The sequence below is a fragment of the Arachis stenosperma genome, chromosome 10 (assembly GCF_014773155.1).
Source record: "Arachis stenosperma cultivar V10309 chromosome 10, arast.V10309.gnm1.PFL2, whole genome shotgun sequence".
Taxonomy (NCBI): domain Eukaryota; kingdom Viridiplantae; phylum Streptophyta; class Magnoliopsida; order Fabales; family Fabaceae; genus Arachis; species Arachis stenosperma.
Window position 1 is genome coordinate 50,956,988 of NC_080386.1, and position 17,568 is coordinate 50,974,555.

A 17,568-nucleotide genomic window follows, 5' to 3' on the forward strand; every position below is an offset into this window, starting at 1 on the left:
AACTTTTCAATCATATCTTCTTAACCACATCTTTTTCAAAATAGTTTTCAATCAAATCTTTTTGACTTCTAATTTAAAAATCTTTTTCAAAAATCACTTGATTCCTTTTTCACTTTGAATTTTCGAAAATTATCAATCAAATTGTCAAAATGTTTTCAAAATCTTTTTAATTGAATTTTCGAAAATTCTCTTCCCTCCTTCTCACATCCTTCTATTTATGGAGTACTACTCCTTCTTAATGCACAATTCGAACTCTCTCTAATAAAGTTCGAATTCTTCTCCTCCTTCTTCTTTCTATTTCTCTTTTCCTCTGACACCTTAAGGGATCTCTATACTGTGACATAGAGGATTCCACACTTTCTTGTTCTCTTCTCCTTCATATGAGCAGGAGCAAGGATAAAGGCATTCTTGTTGAAGCTGACCCTGAACCCGAAAGGACCTTGAAGAGAAAGCTAAGAGAAGCCAAAGCACAACTCTCTTTAGAGGACCTGACCGAATTCTTCAAAGAAGAAGAAGACATGGCAGCCGAAAATAACAACAATGCAAACAATGCAAGGAAGGTGCTGGGTGACTTTACTGTACCTACTCCCGACTTCTATGGGAGAAGCATCTCTATCCCTGCCATTGGAGCAAACAACTTTGAGCTTAAACCTCAATTAGTTTCTCTAATGCAACAGAATTGCAAGTTCCATGGACTTCCAATGGAAGATCCTCATCAGTTCTTAGCTGAATTCTTGCAAATCTGTGACACAGTCAAGACTAATGGGGTAGACCCTGAGGTCTATAGACTGATGCTATTCCCTTTTGCTGTAAGAGACAGAGCTAGAATATGGTTGGACTCTCAACCTAAAGAAAGCTTGGACTCTTGGGAAAAGCTGGTCAATGCCTTCTTGGCAAAGTTCTTTCCACCACAAAGATGGAGTAAGCTTAGAGTGGAAGTCCAAACCTTCAGACAGAAGGATGGTGAATCCCTCTATGAAGCTTGGGAAAGATACAAACAATTGATCAGAAGATGTCCTTCTGACATGCTTTCTGAATGGAGCATCATAGGTATTTTCTATGATGGTCTCTCTGAACTGTCCAAGATGTCTTTGGATAGCTCTGCTGGAGGATCTCTTCATCTGAAGAAGACGCCTACAGAGGCTCAAGAGCTAATTGAGATGGTTGCTAATAACCAATTCATGTACACTTCTGAAAGGAATCCTGTGAACAATGGGACAAGTCAGAAGAAAGGAGTTCTTGAGATTGATGCTCTGAATGCCATATTGGCTCAGAATAAAATATTGACTCAACAAGTCAATTTGATTTCTCAAAGCCTGTCTGGAATGCAAAATGCACCAAGCAGTACTAAAGAGGCTTCATCTGAGGAAGAAGCTTATGATCCTGAGAACCCTTCAATGGAAGAGGTGAATTACCTAGGAGAACCCTATGGTAACACCTATAATTCTTCATGGAGAAATCACCCAAATCTCTCATGGAAGAATTAAGAGAGACCTCAACAAGGTTTCAATAATAATGGTGGAAGAAACAGGTTTAACAATGGCAAACCTTTTCCATCATCTTCTCAGCAACAGACAGAGAATCCTAAGCAGAACCCCTCTGACTTAGCAACCATGGTCTCTGATCTAATTAAAACCACTCAAAGTTTCATGAATGAAACAAGGTCCTCCATTAGAAATTTGGAAGGACAAGTGGGACAGCTGAGCAAGAAAGTTACTGAACTCCCTCCAAGTACTCTCCCAAGCAACACAGAAGAAAATCCAAAAGGAGAGTGCAAAGCCATCAATATGACCGAATTTGGAGAGGATGGAGAGGCAGTGAACGCCACTGAGGAAGACCTCAATGGGCGTGCACTAGCCTCCAATGAGTTCCCCAATGAGGAACCATGGGAATCTGGGACTCAAAATGAGACCATAGAGATTCCATTGGACTTACTTCTGCCTTTCATGAGCTCTGATGAGTATTCTTCCTCTGAAGAGGACGAGTATGTCACTGAAGAGCAAGTTGCTAAATACCTTGGAGCAATCATGAAGCTAAATGACAAGTTATTTGGAAATGAGACTTGGGAGGATGAACCTCCTTTGCTCACCAAAGAACTGGATGACTTGTCTAGGCAGAAATTACCTCAAAAGAGACAAGACCCTGGGAAGTTTTCCATACCTTGTACCATAGGCACCATGACCTTCAAGAAGGCTCTGTGTGACTTAGGGTTAAGTGTAAACCTCATGCCTCTCTCAGTAATGGAGAAGCTAGGGATCTTTGAGGTACAAGCTGCAAGAATCTCATTAGAGATGGCAGACAACTCAAGAAAACAAGCTCATGGACTTGTAGAGAATGTTTTGGTAAAGGTTGAAGACCATTACATTCCTGCTGATTTCATAGTCCTAGAGACTGGGAAGTGCATGGATGAAACCATCATCCTTGGCAGACCCTTCCTAGCCATAGCAAAAGCTGTGATTGATGTTGATAGAGGTGAACTGATCATTCAAGTGAATGAAGAATCCTTTGTGTTTAAGGCTCAAGGATATCCCTCTGTCACCATAGAGATGAAGCATGAAGAGCTTCTCTCAAATCAGAGACAAGAAGAGCCCCCACAGTCAAACTCTAAGTTTGGTGTTGGGAGGCCACAACCAAACTCTAAGTTTGGTATTGAACCCCCACATTCAAACTCTAAGTTTGGTGTTGGGAGGTTCCAACATTGCTCTGAATATCTGTGAGGCTCCATGAGAGCCCTCTGTCAAGCTACTGACATTAAAGAAGCGCTTGTTGGGAGGCAACCCAATGATTATAATTTATATAGTTTCTTTTGTTATTTTATGTTTTTTGTAGGTTGATGATCATAAGAAGTCACAAAATCCATTGAAAAAGCAAAAACAAAATGAAAAACAGGAAGAAAAACAGCACACCCTGGAGGAAGAAGCTGCTGGCGTTCAAACGCCAGTAAGCCTAGCAGTTGGGCGTTTAACGCCCAGTCTGGCACCATTCTGGGCGTTTAACGCCAGAAAGGGGCACCAGACTGGCGTTAAACGCCAGAAAAGGGCAAGAACCTGGCGTTAAACACCAGGAATGGGCACCAGCCCGGCGTTTAATGCCAGAAATGGCTCAAAACGTGATTTTGAGCAACATTTGGTGCAGGGATGACTTTTCCTTGACACCACAGGATCTGTGGACCCCACAGGATCCCCACCAACCCCACCACCACTCTCTCTCTTCTTCCCCCATTCACCAATCACCTCAACACCTCTTCCCCAAAAGCCCTTCACCTATCAAATCCCATCTTTCTCTTCACCACTCACATCCATCCTTCATAAAACCCCACCAACCTCACCCTTCAAATTCAAACCACTTTCCCTCCCAAACCCACCCAATATGGCCGAACCCCATCTCCCCTCTCTCCTATAAATACCCTTCTTCACTCCTTCATTTTCACACAACCAAAACACTACTACTCCCCCTTCTTTGGCCGAATACACCACCATCTCCCTCTTCCTCATTTCTTCTTCTTCTACTCTCTTCTTTCTTCTTTTGCTCGAGGACGAGCAAACATTTTAAGTTTGGTGTGATAAAAGCATTGCTTTTTCATAACCATTATGGCATCCAAGGCCGGAGAAACCTCTAGAAAGAGGAAAGGGAAGGCAAAAGCTTCCACCTCCGAGTCATGGGAGATGGATAGGTTCATCTCAAGGGTGCATCAAGACCACTTCTATGAAGTTATGGCCTTGAAGAAGGTGATCCCCGAGGTCCCCTTTTCACTCAAAAAGGGTGAATATCCGGAGATCCGCCATGAGATCCAAAGAAGAGGTTGGGAAGTACTTACCAACCCCATTCAACAAGTTGGAATCTTGATGGTTCAAGAGTTCTATGCCAATGCATGGATCACCAAGAGCCATGATCAAAGTCTGAACCCGAATCCAAAGAATTATCTTACTATGGTTCGGGGGAAATACTTGGATTTTAGTCCGGAAATTGTGAGGGTGCCGTTCAACTTGCCTATGATGCAAGGAGATGAACATCCTTACACAAGAAGGGTCAACTTTGATCAAAGGTTGGACCAAGTCCTCACAGTCATATGTGAAGAGGGCGCACAATGGAAGAGAGATTCAAGAGGCAAGCCGGTTCAACTGAGAAGGCATGACCTCAAACCCGTGGCTAGAGGATGGTTGGAGTTTATCCAACGCTCAATCATTCCCACTAGCAACCGGTCTGAAGTTACTTTAGACCGGGCCATCATGATCCATAGCATCATGATTGGAGAAGAAGTGGAAGTTCATGAGGTTATAGCCCAAGAACTCTACAAGGTGGCGGATAAGTCCTCTACCTTAGCAAGGTTAGCCTTCCCTCACCTCATTTGTCACCTCTGTTATTCAGTTGGAGTTGACATAGAGGGAGACATCACCATTGATGAGGATAAGCCCATTACCAAGAAAAGGATGGAGCACACAAGAGACCCCTCTCATCATGAGATCCCTGAGATACCTCAAGGGATGCACTTTCCTCCACAAAACTATTGGGAGCAACTAAACACCTCCCTAGGAGAATTGAGTTCCAACATGGGACAACTAAGGGTGGAGCATCAAGAACACTCCATTCTCCTCCATGAAATTAGAGAAGATCAAAGAATCATGAGAGAGGAGCAACAAAGGCAAGGAAGAGACATTGAGGAGCTCAAACACTCCATAGGACCTTCAAGAGGAAGGAAGAGCCGCCATCACTAAGGTGGACCCGTTCTTTAATTTCCTTGTTCTTTAATCTTCTGCTTTTCGAATTTTAGTGCTTATGTTTGTCTATGTTTGTGTCTTATGATCATTAGTGTCTTAGTGTCTATGCCTTAAAGTTATGAATGTCCTATGAATCCATCACCTCTCTTAATAAAAACGTGCTTAATTGAAAAGGAGAAGAATTGCATGAATTTTAAATTTTATAACAGTTTAATTATATTGATGTGGTGGCAACACTTTTGTTCTCTGAATGTATGCTTGAACAGTGCATATGTCTTTTGAATTTGTGGTTCATGAATGTTGGCTCTTGAAAGAATGATGAAAAAGGAGACATATTACTGAGGATCTGAAAAATCATAAAAATGATTCTTGAAGCAAGAAAAAGCAGTGAATACAAAAAAAAAAAAGAGAAAGAAAAAAAAAGAGAAAAAGAAAGAAAAAGAAAAGAATAAGAGTTGTGATCCAAGGCAAATAAGAGTGTGCTTAAGAACCCTGGACACCTCTAGTTGGGGACTTTAGCAAAGCTAAGTCACAATCTGAAAAGGTTCACCCAATTATGTGTCTGTGGCATGTATGTATCCGGTGGTAATACTGGAAGACAGAGTGCTTTGGGCCACAGCCAAGACTCAATAAAGTAGCTGTGTTTAAGAATCATCATACTTAACTAGGAGAATCAATAACACTATCTGGATTCTGAGTTCCTAAAGAAGCCAATCATTCTGAGTCCCAAAGGATAAAGTGAGATGCCAAAACTATTCAGAGGCAAAAAGCTAAAAGCCCCGCTCATCTAATTAATACTGATCTTCATAGATGTTTTTGAAATTCATTGCATATTCTCTTCTTTTTATCTTATTTGATCTTCAGTTGCTTGGGGACAAGCAACAATGTAAGTTTGGTGTTGTGATGAGCGGATAATTTGTATGCTTTTTGGCATTGTTTTTAGTATGTTTTTAGTAGTTTTAGTTGAGTTCTTAGTATATTTTTATTAGTTTTTAGTTAAAATTCACTTTTCTGGACTTTACTATGAGTTTGTGTGTTTTTCTGTGATTTCAGGTATTTTCTGGCTGAAATTGAGGGACCTGAGCAAAAATCTGATCCAGAGACTGAAAAGGACTGCAGATGCTGTTGGATTCTGACCTCCCTGCACTCGAAGTAGATTTGCTGGAGCTACAGAAGCCCAATTGGCGCGCTCTCAACGGCGTTGGAAAGTAGACATCCTGGGCTTTCCAGCAATATATGATAGTCCATACTTTGCCCAAGATTTGATGGCCCAAACCGGCGTTCAAAGTCACCTACAGAAATTCCAGCGTTAAACGCCGGAACTGGCACCTAAATGGGAGTTAAACGCCCAAACTGGCACCAAAGCTGGCGTTTAACTCCAAGACAAGTCTCTACACGAAAATGCTTCATTGCTCAGCCCAAGCACACACCAAGTGGGCCCGGAAGTGGATTTTTATGTCATTTACTCATCTTTGTACACCTTAGGCTACTAGTTTTCTATAAGTAGGACCTTTTACTATTGTATTTTCATCTTTGGATTATTTTTAGATTCTTTGATCATCTTTGGACATCTAGTTCTTAGATCATTGGGAGGCTGGCCATTCGGCCATGCCTAGACCTTGTTCTTATGTATTTTCAACGGTGGAGTTTCTACACACCATAGATTAAGGTGTGGAGCTCTGCTGTACCTCGAGTATTAATGCAATTACTATTGTTCTTCTATTCAATTCCGCTTGTTCTTTTACCAAGATATCACTTGTTCTTCAACTTGATGAAGGTGATGATTGACACTCATCATCATTCTCACCTATGAACAAGGTGACTGACAACCATTCTTGTTCTACAAGCATTCGAGGCTTAGTGAATATCTCTTGGATTTCTGATTACATGATGCATGGTTGATCGCCTGACAACCGAGTGCTCGCCTGACAAACGAGCCAACCATTCCGTGAGATCAGAGTCTTCGTGGTATAGGCAAGAACTGATGGCGGCATTCAAGAGAATCCGGAAGGTCTAACCTTGTCTGTGGTATTCTGAGTAGGATTCAATGATTGAATGACTGTGACGTGCTTCAAACCTGTAACCTGCTGGGCGTTAGTGACAGACGCAAAAGAATCACTGGATTCTATTCCGGTAGGGGAGGGAACCACACCGGTGATTGGCAGTACTGTGACAGAGTGCGTGCATTAGCTTTCACTGCGAGGATGGGAGGTAGCCATTGACAACGGTGAAACCCTACACAAGCTTGCCATGGAAAGGAGTAAGAAGGATTGGATGAAGACAGTAGGAAAGCAGAGAGACGGAAGGGAAGGCATCTTCATACGCTTGTCTGAAGCTCTTACACCAATGATATACATAAGTATCCCTATCTTTATCTTTTATGTTATTTTCGTTCATCACCATTATACATTTGAGTCTGCCTGACTGAGATTTACAAGATAACCATAGCTTGCTTCATACCACCAATCTCCGTGGGATCGACCCTTACTCGCGTAAGGTTTATTACTTGGACGACCCAGTGCACTTGCTGGTTAGTTGTGCGAAGTTGTGTTTATGCCATGGTATTGAGCACCAAGTCTTTGGAGCCATTACTAGGGGTTGTTTATGTTTTGAAAAGTATTGATCACAATTTCGTGCACCACTTCACGGCATGAGTCTCTAAACCCCATGGTTGGGGGTGAGGAGCTCTGCTGTGTCTTGATGGATTAATGCAATTACTACTGTTTCTTATTCAATCATGCTTGCTTCCATTCTAAGATATCACTTGCTCTTAACCCGGATGAATGTGATGATCCGTGACACTCATCATCATTCTCAACTATGAACGTGTGCCTGACAACCACCTCCGTTCTATTTTAGATTAAGTAGATATCTCTTGGATTCTTTAATCGGAATCTTCGTGGTATAAGCTAGAACTGATGGCGGCATTCAAGAGAGTCCGGAAGGTCTAAACCTTGTCTGTGGTATTCTGAGTAGGACTCAATGATTGAATGACTGTGACGTGCTTCAAACTCCTGAAGGCGGGGCGTTAGTGACAGACGCAAAAGAATCACTGGATTCTATTCCGGCCTGATTGAGGACCGACAGATGATTAGCCTATGCTGTGACAGAGCATCAGGGACGTATTTTTACTGAGAGGATGGGAGGTAGCCATTGACAACGGTGAAACCCTACATACAGCTTGCCATGGAAGGAGCCTTGCGTGTTTGATGAAGATGACAGTAGGAAAGCAGAGATTCGGAAGATGGAGCATCTCCAAAGCCTCAGCCTATTCTCCACTACTGCAGAACAAGTACCTTTTTCATGTTCTTTTGCTTTTTACAATCAATCCTGATAATTTCTGATATCCTGACTAAGATTTACAAGGTAACCATAGTTTGCTTCAAGCCGACAATCTCCGTGGGATCGACCCTTGCTCACGCAAGGTATTACTTGGACGACCCAGTGCACTTGCTGGTTAGTTGTGCGGGATTGCAAAAGTGTTATTGCGATTTCGTGCACCAGCATTCTACCTTGACCCTAACCCCATTACAACATTGTGGAAAGACCTCATGATATTTTTATGCATGCATGAAGTAATTGTTGATTGTTAGATGGAAAACAAATCTTGGAAAGCATGATTAGGGGAGAATGGAGTGAATTAACCTTATACACTCGAGCGACTAGAGCGGATACACATCCGGTGAGAGTTCGATGCTCAACTCCTTGTTCTCAGCTTTCATGAGCTTTCTTCATGCAAGTTACGTACACTCTACTTTGATGTTTGAATTGGTAGAGTTCAAAAATTATCTTATCATTTTGGCCCTATATGCTCATACATGTTCTTGGAAGTTGATTCACTTTTGACCAAGTAGATAGAAGCATTCGCATTAGTTGCATTCATATAGGTACATTGCATTTCATAAACCTCTTTCTCTTATGTTCTTTGGTCTTTTTATTTTTAGCATGAGGACATGCTTGGTTTAAGTGTAGGGAGGTTTGATAAACCTCAATTTTGTGGTTTATCTTGTGCAGAATTTGGAGAGTTTTATCAATATTTTCCGTACTTATTCATATAAATTGCATGGTTTTGTGTTTCCTTCCGAATTTTGCTTCATGGTTGAAAACATGATTCTTTGACTCTAAAAATGCTATATTTTAATCCTCTTCTATTACCATTCGATGTCGTGATGTGTTTGTTAAGTGAATTCAGGATCTATAGGGCAAGGATGGCCTAGAAGATGGAAAGGAAGCATGCAGAAGTGGAAGGAACATGAAGAATTGAGCTTTGGAAAATTGCCCGCGATGCACACGCGTGGGTGCAAGAGGCTAGGACGGGCGCGCGAGAGTTGACGCATTCGCATGGATTGGCGAAAATCCCACCGACGCGTACGTATGCATGACTCATACGCGTGGATCGCAAAAAGCAGATGACACGCATGCGTGGTCGATGTGCACGCATGACGCTCAGCACGTGACCTCATTAATGAACTCATGGCTGGTGATTTCTGAGGAGCTCCAAGCCCAACTCTAACCTGATTCTGCATGGAAAAGACCTAGGAATTGATGGGGGAAAGGGGGGATCAATCATTCACGCTATACACACAATTTTAGCTAGTTTTTGTTTCTTGTTCTTCTAAAGAGAGAAACTTTTATTCCTCTCTAGATCTAGTTGATTTGATCTTCCCTTGTTGAAATTCTGAATTGGATTTTGTTAATCTTAGTTTTATTTACTTAATTTGAATTCTCTAGTATAATTTTGCTTAGATTTTGTGTTTGAATTTGAATTTTCTTATTATTTTCCATTTTCTTCTCATTTTAGGAACTTTGTGGATCTTGAATTTCTATTAGTGCATTGATGTTTTCCATGATTAATAGTTTTGTTTGAGTTATTTTCCATCGGTAATTGTTAGTGGGTGCTTGTAATTTCCAATTAATTTGCAAATTGAATATGTGTTTTGTTAGTGCATACCATGTGTTTGATGAAATGTTTCCTTTGATTATGGAGTAATCTTCTAAGAAAATTGGGTAAACTTGAGTCATTGGGTCTAATTGATTTGGTGATTTGAGAGCCCTTAGTGGTCAATTTGATAACCATTGATACTAGCCTACTACTAAGTCAATTAGTAGCTAGGTTAGGACTTACGGATTGATGTTGATCAAGCCATTTCACATACATCAAGTATAGAAGTAAACTTAATGAGCTTGGTTACTCATAATTGTCAAGATATGGTTATTAGACAAGGATGGTGACCTTAATTCCTATACCTAGCCAAGAGTTCCTTTTATTATTCAAATTTGAAAACCAAAAATCCCCATTGCTTGATTCTTGTTATAGTTAGTTTAGTTATTTACTTAGCTCTAGAATAGAAATAGATTATATGTTCTCTTACTAGATTAAAATTGCTCATACCTTGCCTTAGTTACCTGATTTAGTTTCTTGCACTTTAAGATTCCTTACATGTTAAGTTTAGTAGTTTAAATTCTTGATCATGACTCCCAACCCCGGAATTCTAACCAATATTGATGCATATGTTTGCCCATTCCTTGTGAGACGACGCGAGGTTTGAATACTTCGGTTTACTTTTATTGGGGTTGAACTTTGTGACAACCATATTAAAATTTGATTAGTGAGGATTATTAATTGGTTGAGAACTATACTTGTGAAGTAAATTTTTTGTGAAATTCTTTACCAACTATAATCTTTGCATCACTTGGCAAAAGTAGCTAATCAACACCAATTGGTCAATCATGTGATGGGGGCATGAGTCAAGGAGATTCCTGAAGCGTTCCCAATACTCATAGAGAGTCTCTGATTCACCTTGAATGATGCAGGAAATTTTCTTCCGCAATCTATCTATAACCTCTGCTGGAAAGAACTTCTCCAAGAATTCCCTTCTGAGCGAATCTCAATTAGTAACAATAGCTTAGGGTTGGGTGTAGAACCACTCCTTTGCCTTTCCTTCAAGAGAAAATGGAAAGGCATATAGCCAAACAGCAGTTTCATCCGCACCATGCCGCCTAGTAGTTGAGCAAGTTGTCTGAAAATCTCTGAGGTGCTTGATATCTCTTGAGCAGGTAAACCATAGAATTTAGGCAGTAGATTAATCAATGCGGTCTTCAATTCAAAATAAGCAGTCAAATTTGGATGCCGTGCTTGATATGGTTGTAGTGTAAAATCTGGAGCTCCTGCTTCCTTGAGAGTAATTCTTCTAGGAGCTGCCATAGTGTTTGCACTTAAATCAACAGGAGAGGTATCAATCGAATTAGTAGAAGAGGAACTAGTTTCTTCCTCAAATGACGTTTTAGACTCAACCTCTGATAAGACTGGTGAATTGGGTGGAACCCCTTCACCACCCTTGGAGGCTAACCGACGCCGAGTTCACCTAATATGTGAAATAGTTTTTTTAATTTTAGGATCAAATGCGGCTAGACTCGGATCCGATAATGAACACGTCATTCAACGAAAGAAACATAGAGCTCATGGCAATAAAATATACTAAGAAAAATAAATAATAACTACTACTAATAACAGAAAACACACCAATAAAAATAAAAAAAATGCAATTATGTAAATATAAAAATATTTACACCAACCAATAATTTAGCACACATATGCAACTCCCCGGCAACAGCGCCAAAAATTGATAGGTGGAAAAATACCGGTTAAGAAGTTCTGATAAAAGTAGCATTGTAAGTACAGTCTTAACAGACGAAATTCCCACTATCAATTTAAATTGTATGTCACAATTAATAATAAATAACCAGGAGTAGAGTCCCGAGTTAAGAGTTGACACAATGATGCAAATTATTGATAAGGATTTTTTTGAATATTTTTTAGGTTGAGAATGGAAAAATAAATAACTGCAATTTAACGTAATAAGCAAATAACAAGAGATGTTATGTATTTGAAATAAAAGGCCTTGGTTAGGGGAGATAATTGGGGTTTCTATCCTTGTTGTCTTTCCCAAGTATGATAGTAAAGGTTCATTGCTTCCACTTAGTTATCCTCTAAAAATTGAAGGAAAGTCAAGTGGTTGTCACTAACTCTAATTCACAAGTCCTAGTCATTTCATAGGGAAGGACTAGAGTTTGTGAAAATTGAGTTAGCCAGCAATTCCCAGTATCATAACTCAAGTGATCCAAATTAATCAACCCCTAAGCCAAGTTGAGAGCTTTAAGTCATTAACATGAATGCCATTTTCATAAACATATAATAGGAGTAAATAAAAGACATGATAATTCTGAGAAATTAATTAAATTAAAATTGGCACTAACAATGATTAACCAGAATCAAACACGTACTAAAATTAAACATAAAAATAGTTCATTGCATTAATAAAATTCAAAAATAACAAAATTCAAACACGAATTCAAAGTAATTAAATGGAAAAACAAAAGTAATAGAAGTAACATAGAAGAAAACTGTAGGAACAACGACTCCAATTAAAGGTAGTAGCAGCTCTCTCAAATCCAATTCAAAAGCAAAACTAAAAAATCAAAACCCTAGAGAAAAGTATGTGTTTCTCTCTCTAGAATTCAAAACTAAAATTAAAGCTAAAGTGAAAGTTGAGTTGTCTTCAGTCTCAGCTCTACCCCTGCCTCTAGTCTGTGTTTTCGGGCTTGAAACTGGGTCCAAATCAGCCCAGAAATTGCCCCAGTGAGTTCTGTTATGTGCAGCACGTAACGCTCTGTCACGCGTACGCATCGATGAACTTCTACGCTGGTTATGCGTACGCGTCAGATACGCGTACGCGTCGCTGTAAGATGTTCCAAATCACGCGCACACGTCAACCATGCGTGTGCATCGCTCCTCGCTTTTCAGCTCTTTAGTTTCTTATGTTCCTTCCAATTTAACATGCCTCATCTTCATCCTTTAAGCCATTCATGCCCTCTAAACCCAAAAACACTTCACAAACACATCAAAACATCGAATGGTAATAAAGGGAAATTAAAAATTAACAATTTTAAGGCCTATGAAGCATGTTCTCAATCATATCACAAAATTAAGAAGGAAAAAACATGCAATTTACATGAATAAGTGTGAGAATAGTTGATAAAATCCACTCAATTCAATCCAAAATATATCATAAAATAGTGGTTTATCAGCCGCCATCACTGAGGTGGTTGAGCTTAATTCTCTTTTCGTCCATGTTATTTTTGTTTTCATTGTACTTTATTTTATCATCTGTTTTCTATTCTAGTGCTTGATCACATTTAGTATTTAGTACCTTTCTAGTATTATTTTCTTTTCTTTGTTTTGTTATAAGATATCTTATGTATCCATCATCAAGCTTAAAAGAAAAAATTATTGAAAAAGAAGTAGTAAAGGTATATAAGATTTCAAGTTATATCATGAATTATTCCAATTATTTAAGATGCGGTGGCCTTATCTTTATTTTCTGAATGTATGAATTAATTATGCATGATTGATATTGGAGTTCAGCATGTTGACTCTTGAAGAACAGTGAATTTAGAGAAGTGTTGTAGACTTTCTGGAAAATAAAAAATATTGATTCTTGAAGCAAAAGAAACAACAAAAAGAAAAAGAAAATTTGAAAGAGCAAGGATTCAAGGCTTTGAGCATCAATGGTTAGGAGGGTCAAAATTGGCCTAAAAATCTCAAATGAGTTGCTATCCCTAACTATATGCTTGTGGTGTTAAGGTGTTAACTAAAAAGCTTGAGACTGAGCATTTAAAGTCGTGACCCAAAGCTAAAGAGTACGCTTAAGAACTCTGAGCACCACTGTCTGGGAATTTAAGCAAAGCTAAATTCGAATCCAAAGGGTTCCCCTAGTTAAGTGCCTTCGGCGTTTATGTATCTGATGGTAATACTTAAAAACAAAATGCTTAGAGTCACGGCTAGGCTCAAAAAGTGCAAAGCACCGAAAGAAAAAGTTGTGTTCAAGAATCAAGAAAAAACTAAAAGAGGAAAATTAATAATATCATCCAGATTCTAGTTCCAAAGGATGCCAATGTTCTGTGCTTCGAAAGAAAGTGAGATGCCGAAGCTATTCAGAAATAAAGATCTCAAAGCCCCATTCAGCAATTGGAACTGAGTTTCATTAACAACACTGAGACCCTGTATATTTTTCTTATCTTTAGTCCTAACTTGTTTTTGGTTTCTTGAGGACAAATAACAGTTTAAGTTTGGTGTTTTGATAAGTGTATATCTATACGCTTTTTCACAGGATTTTCATAGTGTTTTTAGTTAGATTTTATTAATTTTTATTATTTTTTAGTGTTTTTTAGTGCAAAATTCACCTTTTGGATGCTAATTTGAGTTTTTGTGTTTTTTCTATGATTTTAGGTGATTTTTGGGTGAATTTGGCAAGATCTTGATCGAGGACAAAGAAAGGATAGCAGATGCTGTCAAATCCTGACCTCCGTGCATTCCAACAAGCATATCTTGAGTTCAACGCCCAAAAGGGAGCAAGCCCAGCATTGAATGCCCAAAGCTGGCGTCCAACGCCACCAAGGGAATAGGGAAGCAGCGCACTCACCCCCTAACTGGCGTTCAACACCCATTTTCCAAGTTGAACGCCAGGTTTGGACGAAGCACTCAACCAAAGTGGGCCCAAAGTGGATTTTAGCACTCCTTAGCTTATGCAGTCTTATCTTGGTACTTTTTAATTTAAATTTAGCATTTCTTAAGGTTAGTATTTACTATTTAAAGAGGAGATTACTCAAGATTTAGTATCATTAAGCTTACATTATTAGACAGATCTTCTCTGTTTTCTCTGTAAATTATGAGCAACTAAACCTCTTAGGTTAAGGTTAGGAGCTCTACTTATTCCTATGGATTAATATGATTACTTCTCTATTTTAATATATGTTTGATTCTATTCTATGATGTTTTGTCGTTCTTCATCTAATAAATTTAGGGTGGAACGAATGTATGACCCTTTGTTCTACACAAGTTCTTTACAAGTCTTGACCCAGATAGTATTGAGCTAAAGCTTGAGAATACATCTCCTAAACCAATAATTTATCTGGGCTAATTGGGATATGTGACATATAATATCATTAGTTATGGGTGATGAGGTTTCTGTGGCGGTAAGGCTAAAACATTGGGCTTTATTCTTCGATCCGGAGGATCTGATCTTGTCTGTGACATTTTGAGTAGGATAAAATAAGAATGAATTGCGTGAGCTTGAACCTCGTCCATATTGAATGACCACTGACAACGGCATTTGATGTGGATTAGAGGAGATTAACTTGCTGAGAGGATAGGAGTTAATCACTTACAGCTTTGCCATAGAATGAATCATTCATTGTTAAAGTAGTCTGTATGAAGTATTAATCCAGAAAGATAAAGCATCTCCAAAGCCTTAACTGTTTTCTCATTATTGTTTCTATTATTGTTGCTACATTAGTTCTTTACTGTTTTCTTTATTTTCTTGTTTATGCGCATTCAACAACAACCACTATCTTTCTATTTGCTTGACTATGATCTGCAAGATAACCATTGCTTGCTCAATCCAACAATCCTCGTGGTATCGACACTCACTCACCTGAGGTATTACTTGGACGACCCAGGGCACTTGCCAGTGAAGTTGTGTGAGTTCAATTTCACGCACCAAGTTTTTAGCGCCGTTCCCGGGGATTGTTCAAGATTGACAAACTACCAATTGTCTTGCTACTTAGATCATATACCTTTTATCAGCTTTTCTTTAATTGTTTTTCTTGTTAAATTTTTTAACTTCTTTGTTTTCTTTTCTTATAAAAGAAAAAAATTTCAAAAATTCGTCTTTAGTCATCTTTTTTTTGTTTGAATCTTGTGTCAAATCTTAAGTTTGGTGTCCTTTTGGTTTTTGTTGATTTTTCTTTTTTTTTTTACTTTTTAACAAAAAATTCTTGGTTTCTTTCCTTTTTGTTCGAATTCTTTTTAGGTGTTTTTCAAGTGATTTTCTCTTGTTTGATTTCAAAATCTTTAAGTTTGGTGTCCTTCTAGTATTTTTCTTTTCTTTTTAATTTCAAAAAAAAAATTGAAAAATCTTTGAACAATTTTTCCTCTCTTAATTTAAATTTTAAGTTTGGTGTCCCATTCGCAATCTTTTCATTTAATTTAATTTTCTTGTTTATCTTTTCTTTTTTAATCTTTATTTTATCTTTTTTTATTTCAAAAATTTTGTTATCTTATCTTTATTCTAAATTTAAATTTTAAAAGTTTAGTATTTTTTAGTTTTTCTTTCTTTCGATTTTGAATTTCAAAATCTTTGTTTGACTTTCTCTTTTTAGTTTTAAAAAAAATTTCAAAATCAAATCCTTTATCTTTATTTTCAAATCTTCTTAATTAGTTAATTGTTTTATCTTATTCTAATTTTGAAAGTTTGGTGTCTTTCCAATTTTTCTCTCTCTTCTTTTTTCGAAAATCTTCTAACTTCTTTCTCTCTCATCTTTTTCGAAAATTCTCAAATCATTCTCTCTCTTTATTTTTGAAAACTCTTTTAAATAAAAGACACCTTTATTTTCTTTTCTCTTTATCTAAGTCTCTCACAAGGAGCTCTCTATACTCTGACATAGAGACTCCCTTCTTTTGCTCTTCTTGGTTTCTTTCTTCTTATTTATGAGCAGGAATAGGGATAAAGAATCCCTTCTTGATCCTAACCCTGAACCTGAGAGACTCTTAAGAAGGTGTTTGCAGCAAGCTCAAGCTAGCAGAGTCAGAGAGAATCTCACGGAAGCTCTTGAGCAAGAAGCTGGAGATACAACAATGGCAGCTAATCCAGAAGCTGGAGGAGACGCAAGGAAGGCCCTTGGATCTTACATTGCACCCAACTCTGACTTCTATGGGTGCAATATCTCCATACCTGCCATTGGCACAAACAACTTTGAGCTAAAGCCTCAACTGGTCACTCTAGTACACCAAAATTGTCAGTTTCATGGACTCCCACAAGAGGACCCAACAAATTCATATATGACTTCCTGCAGATCTGTGACACTGTTAAGACCAATGGAGTAAACCCATAGGTTTATAAGATCATGCTCTTCCTCTTTGTTGTAAGGGACAGAGCAAGGCTATGGCTGGATTCTCAACCTAAGGAAATCCTAGACACCTGGAAGAAGGTTGCTAATGGATTTTTGATCAAGTTATTTCCACCTCAGAAGATGAGTAAGCTTAGGGTGAAAGTTTAGACCTTCAGACAAAAAGAGGAGAAATCCCTCAATGAAGCCTAGGAGAGGTACAAGTAAATAATCAGAAGATGCCCTCCTGACTTGATCTCCGAGTGGACCATGTTAGAGATCTTCTATGATGGCCTCTCCGAGATGTCCAAGATGTCACTGGACCACTCTGCTGGTGGCTCCCTTCACATGAAGAAGACGCTTGAGGAGGCACAAGAGCTTATTGATATGGTTGCCAACAACCAATACATATACACTTTTGAGAGGAACCTTGTGAACAATAGGGTAGCTCAAAAGAGATGAGTCATGGAAGTGGACACCCTGGACGCCATCTTGGCTCAAAACAAGCTCATGTCCCAGCAGATCAATATGATCTCTTAGCACTTAAGTGGGGCACAGAGCTCAGCTTCTTATTCTCCAGAGGCAGCGTATGAAGTGGACGCTAACGGGTGCGCAAAATTTAAACTCGCACAACTGAACCGGCAAGTGCACCGGATCGTCCCAGTAATACCTTAGGTGAGTGAGGGTCAAATTTCACAAGGATTGCTGGATTGAGCAAGCTATGGTTATCCTGTAGATCTTAGTCAGGCAAATAGAAGATAGTTGTTATTTGTTGTAGGCGCATAAACAAGCAGCAATAATAGAACGTAGAGACAGTAATTAGCAGTAGTTAAGGCTTCGGATATGCTTCTTCTTCTGGATTAACACATCATACTCTCTACTTCAATAATAAATGATTCTTTCA

At 38.7% G+C, this 17,568-nt stretch overlaps 1 non-coding gene across 1 annotated transcript; it reads right to left on the bottom strand.

Annotated features, from left to right (window-relative positions):
* Positions 1-923: 923 nt before the first annotated feature.
* LOC130959524 (small nucleolar RNA R71) lies at positions 924-1,031 on the bottom strand. The gene has a single exon (XR_009078598.1). It is a non-coding gene; the product is annotated as a small nucleolar RNA R71 (small nucleolar RNA).
* Positions 1,032-17,568: the final 16,537 nt, after the last annotated feature.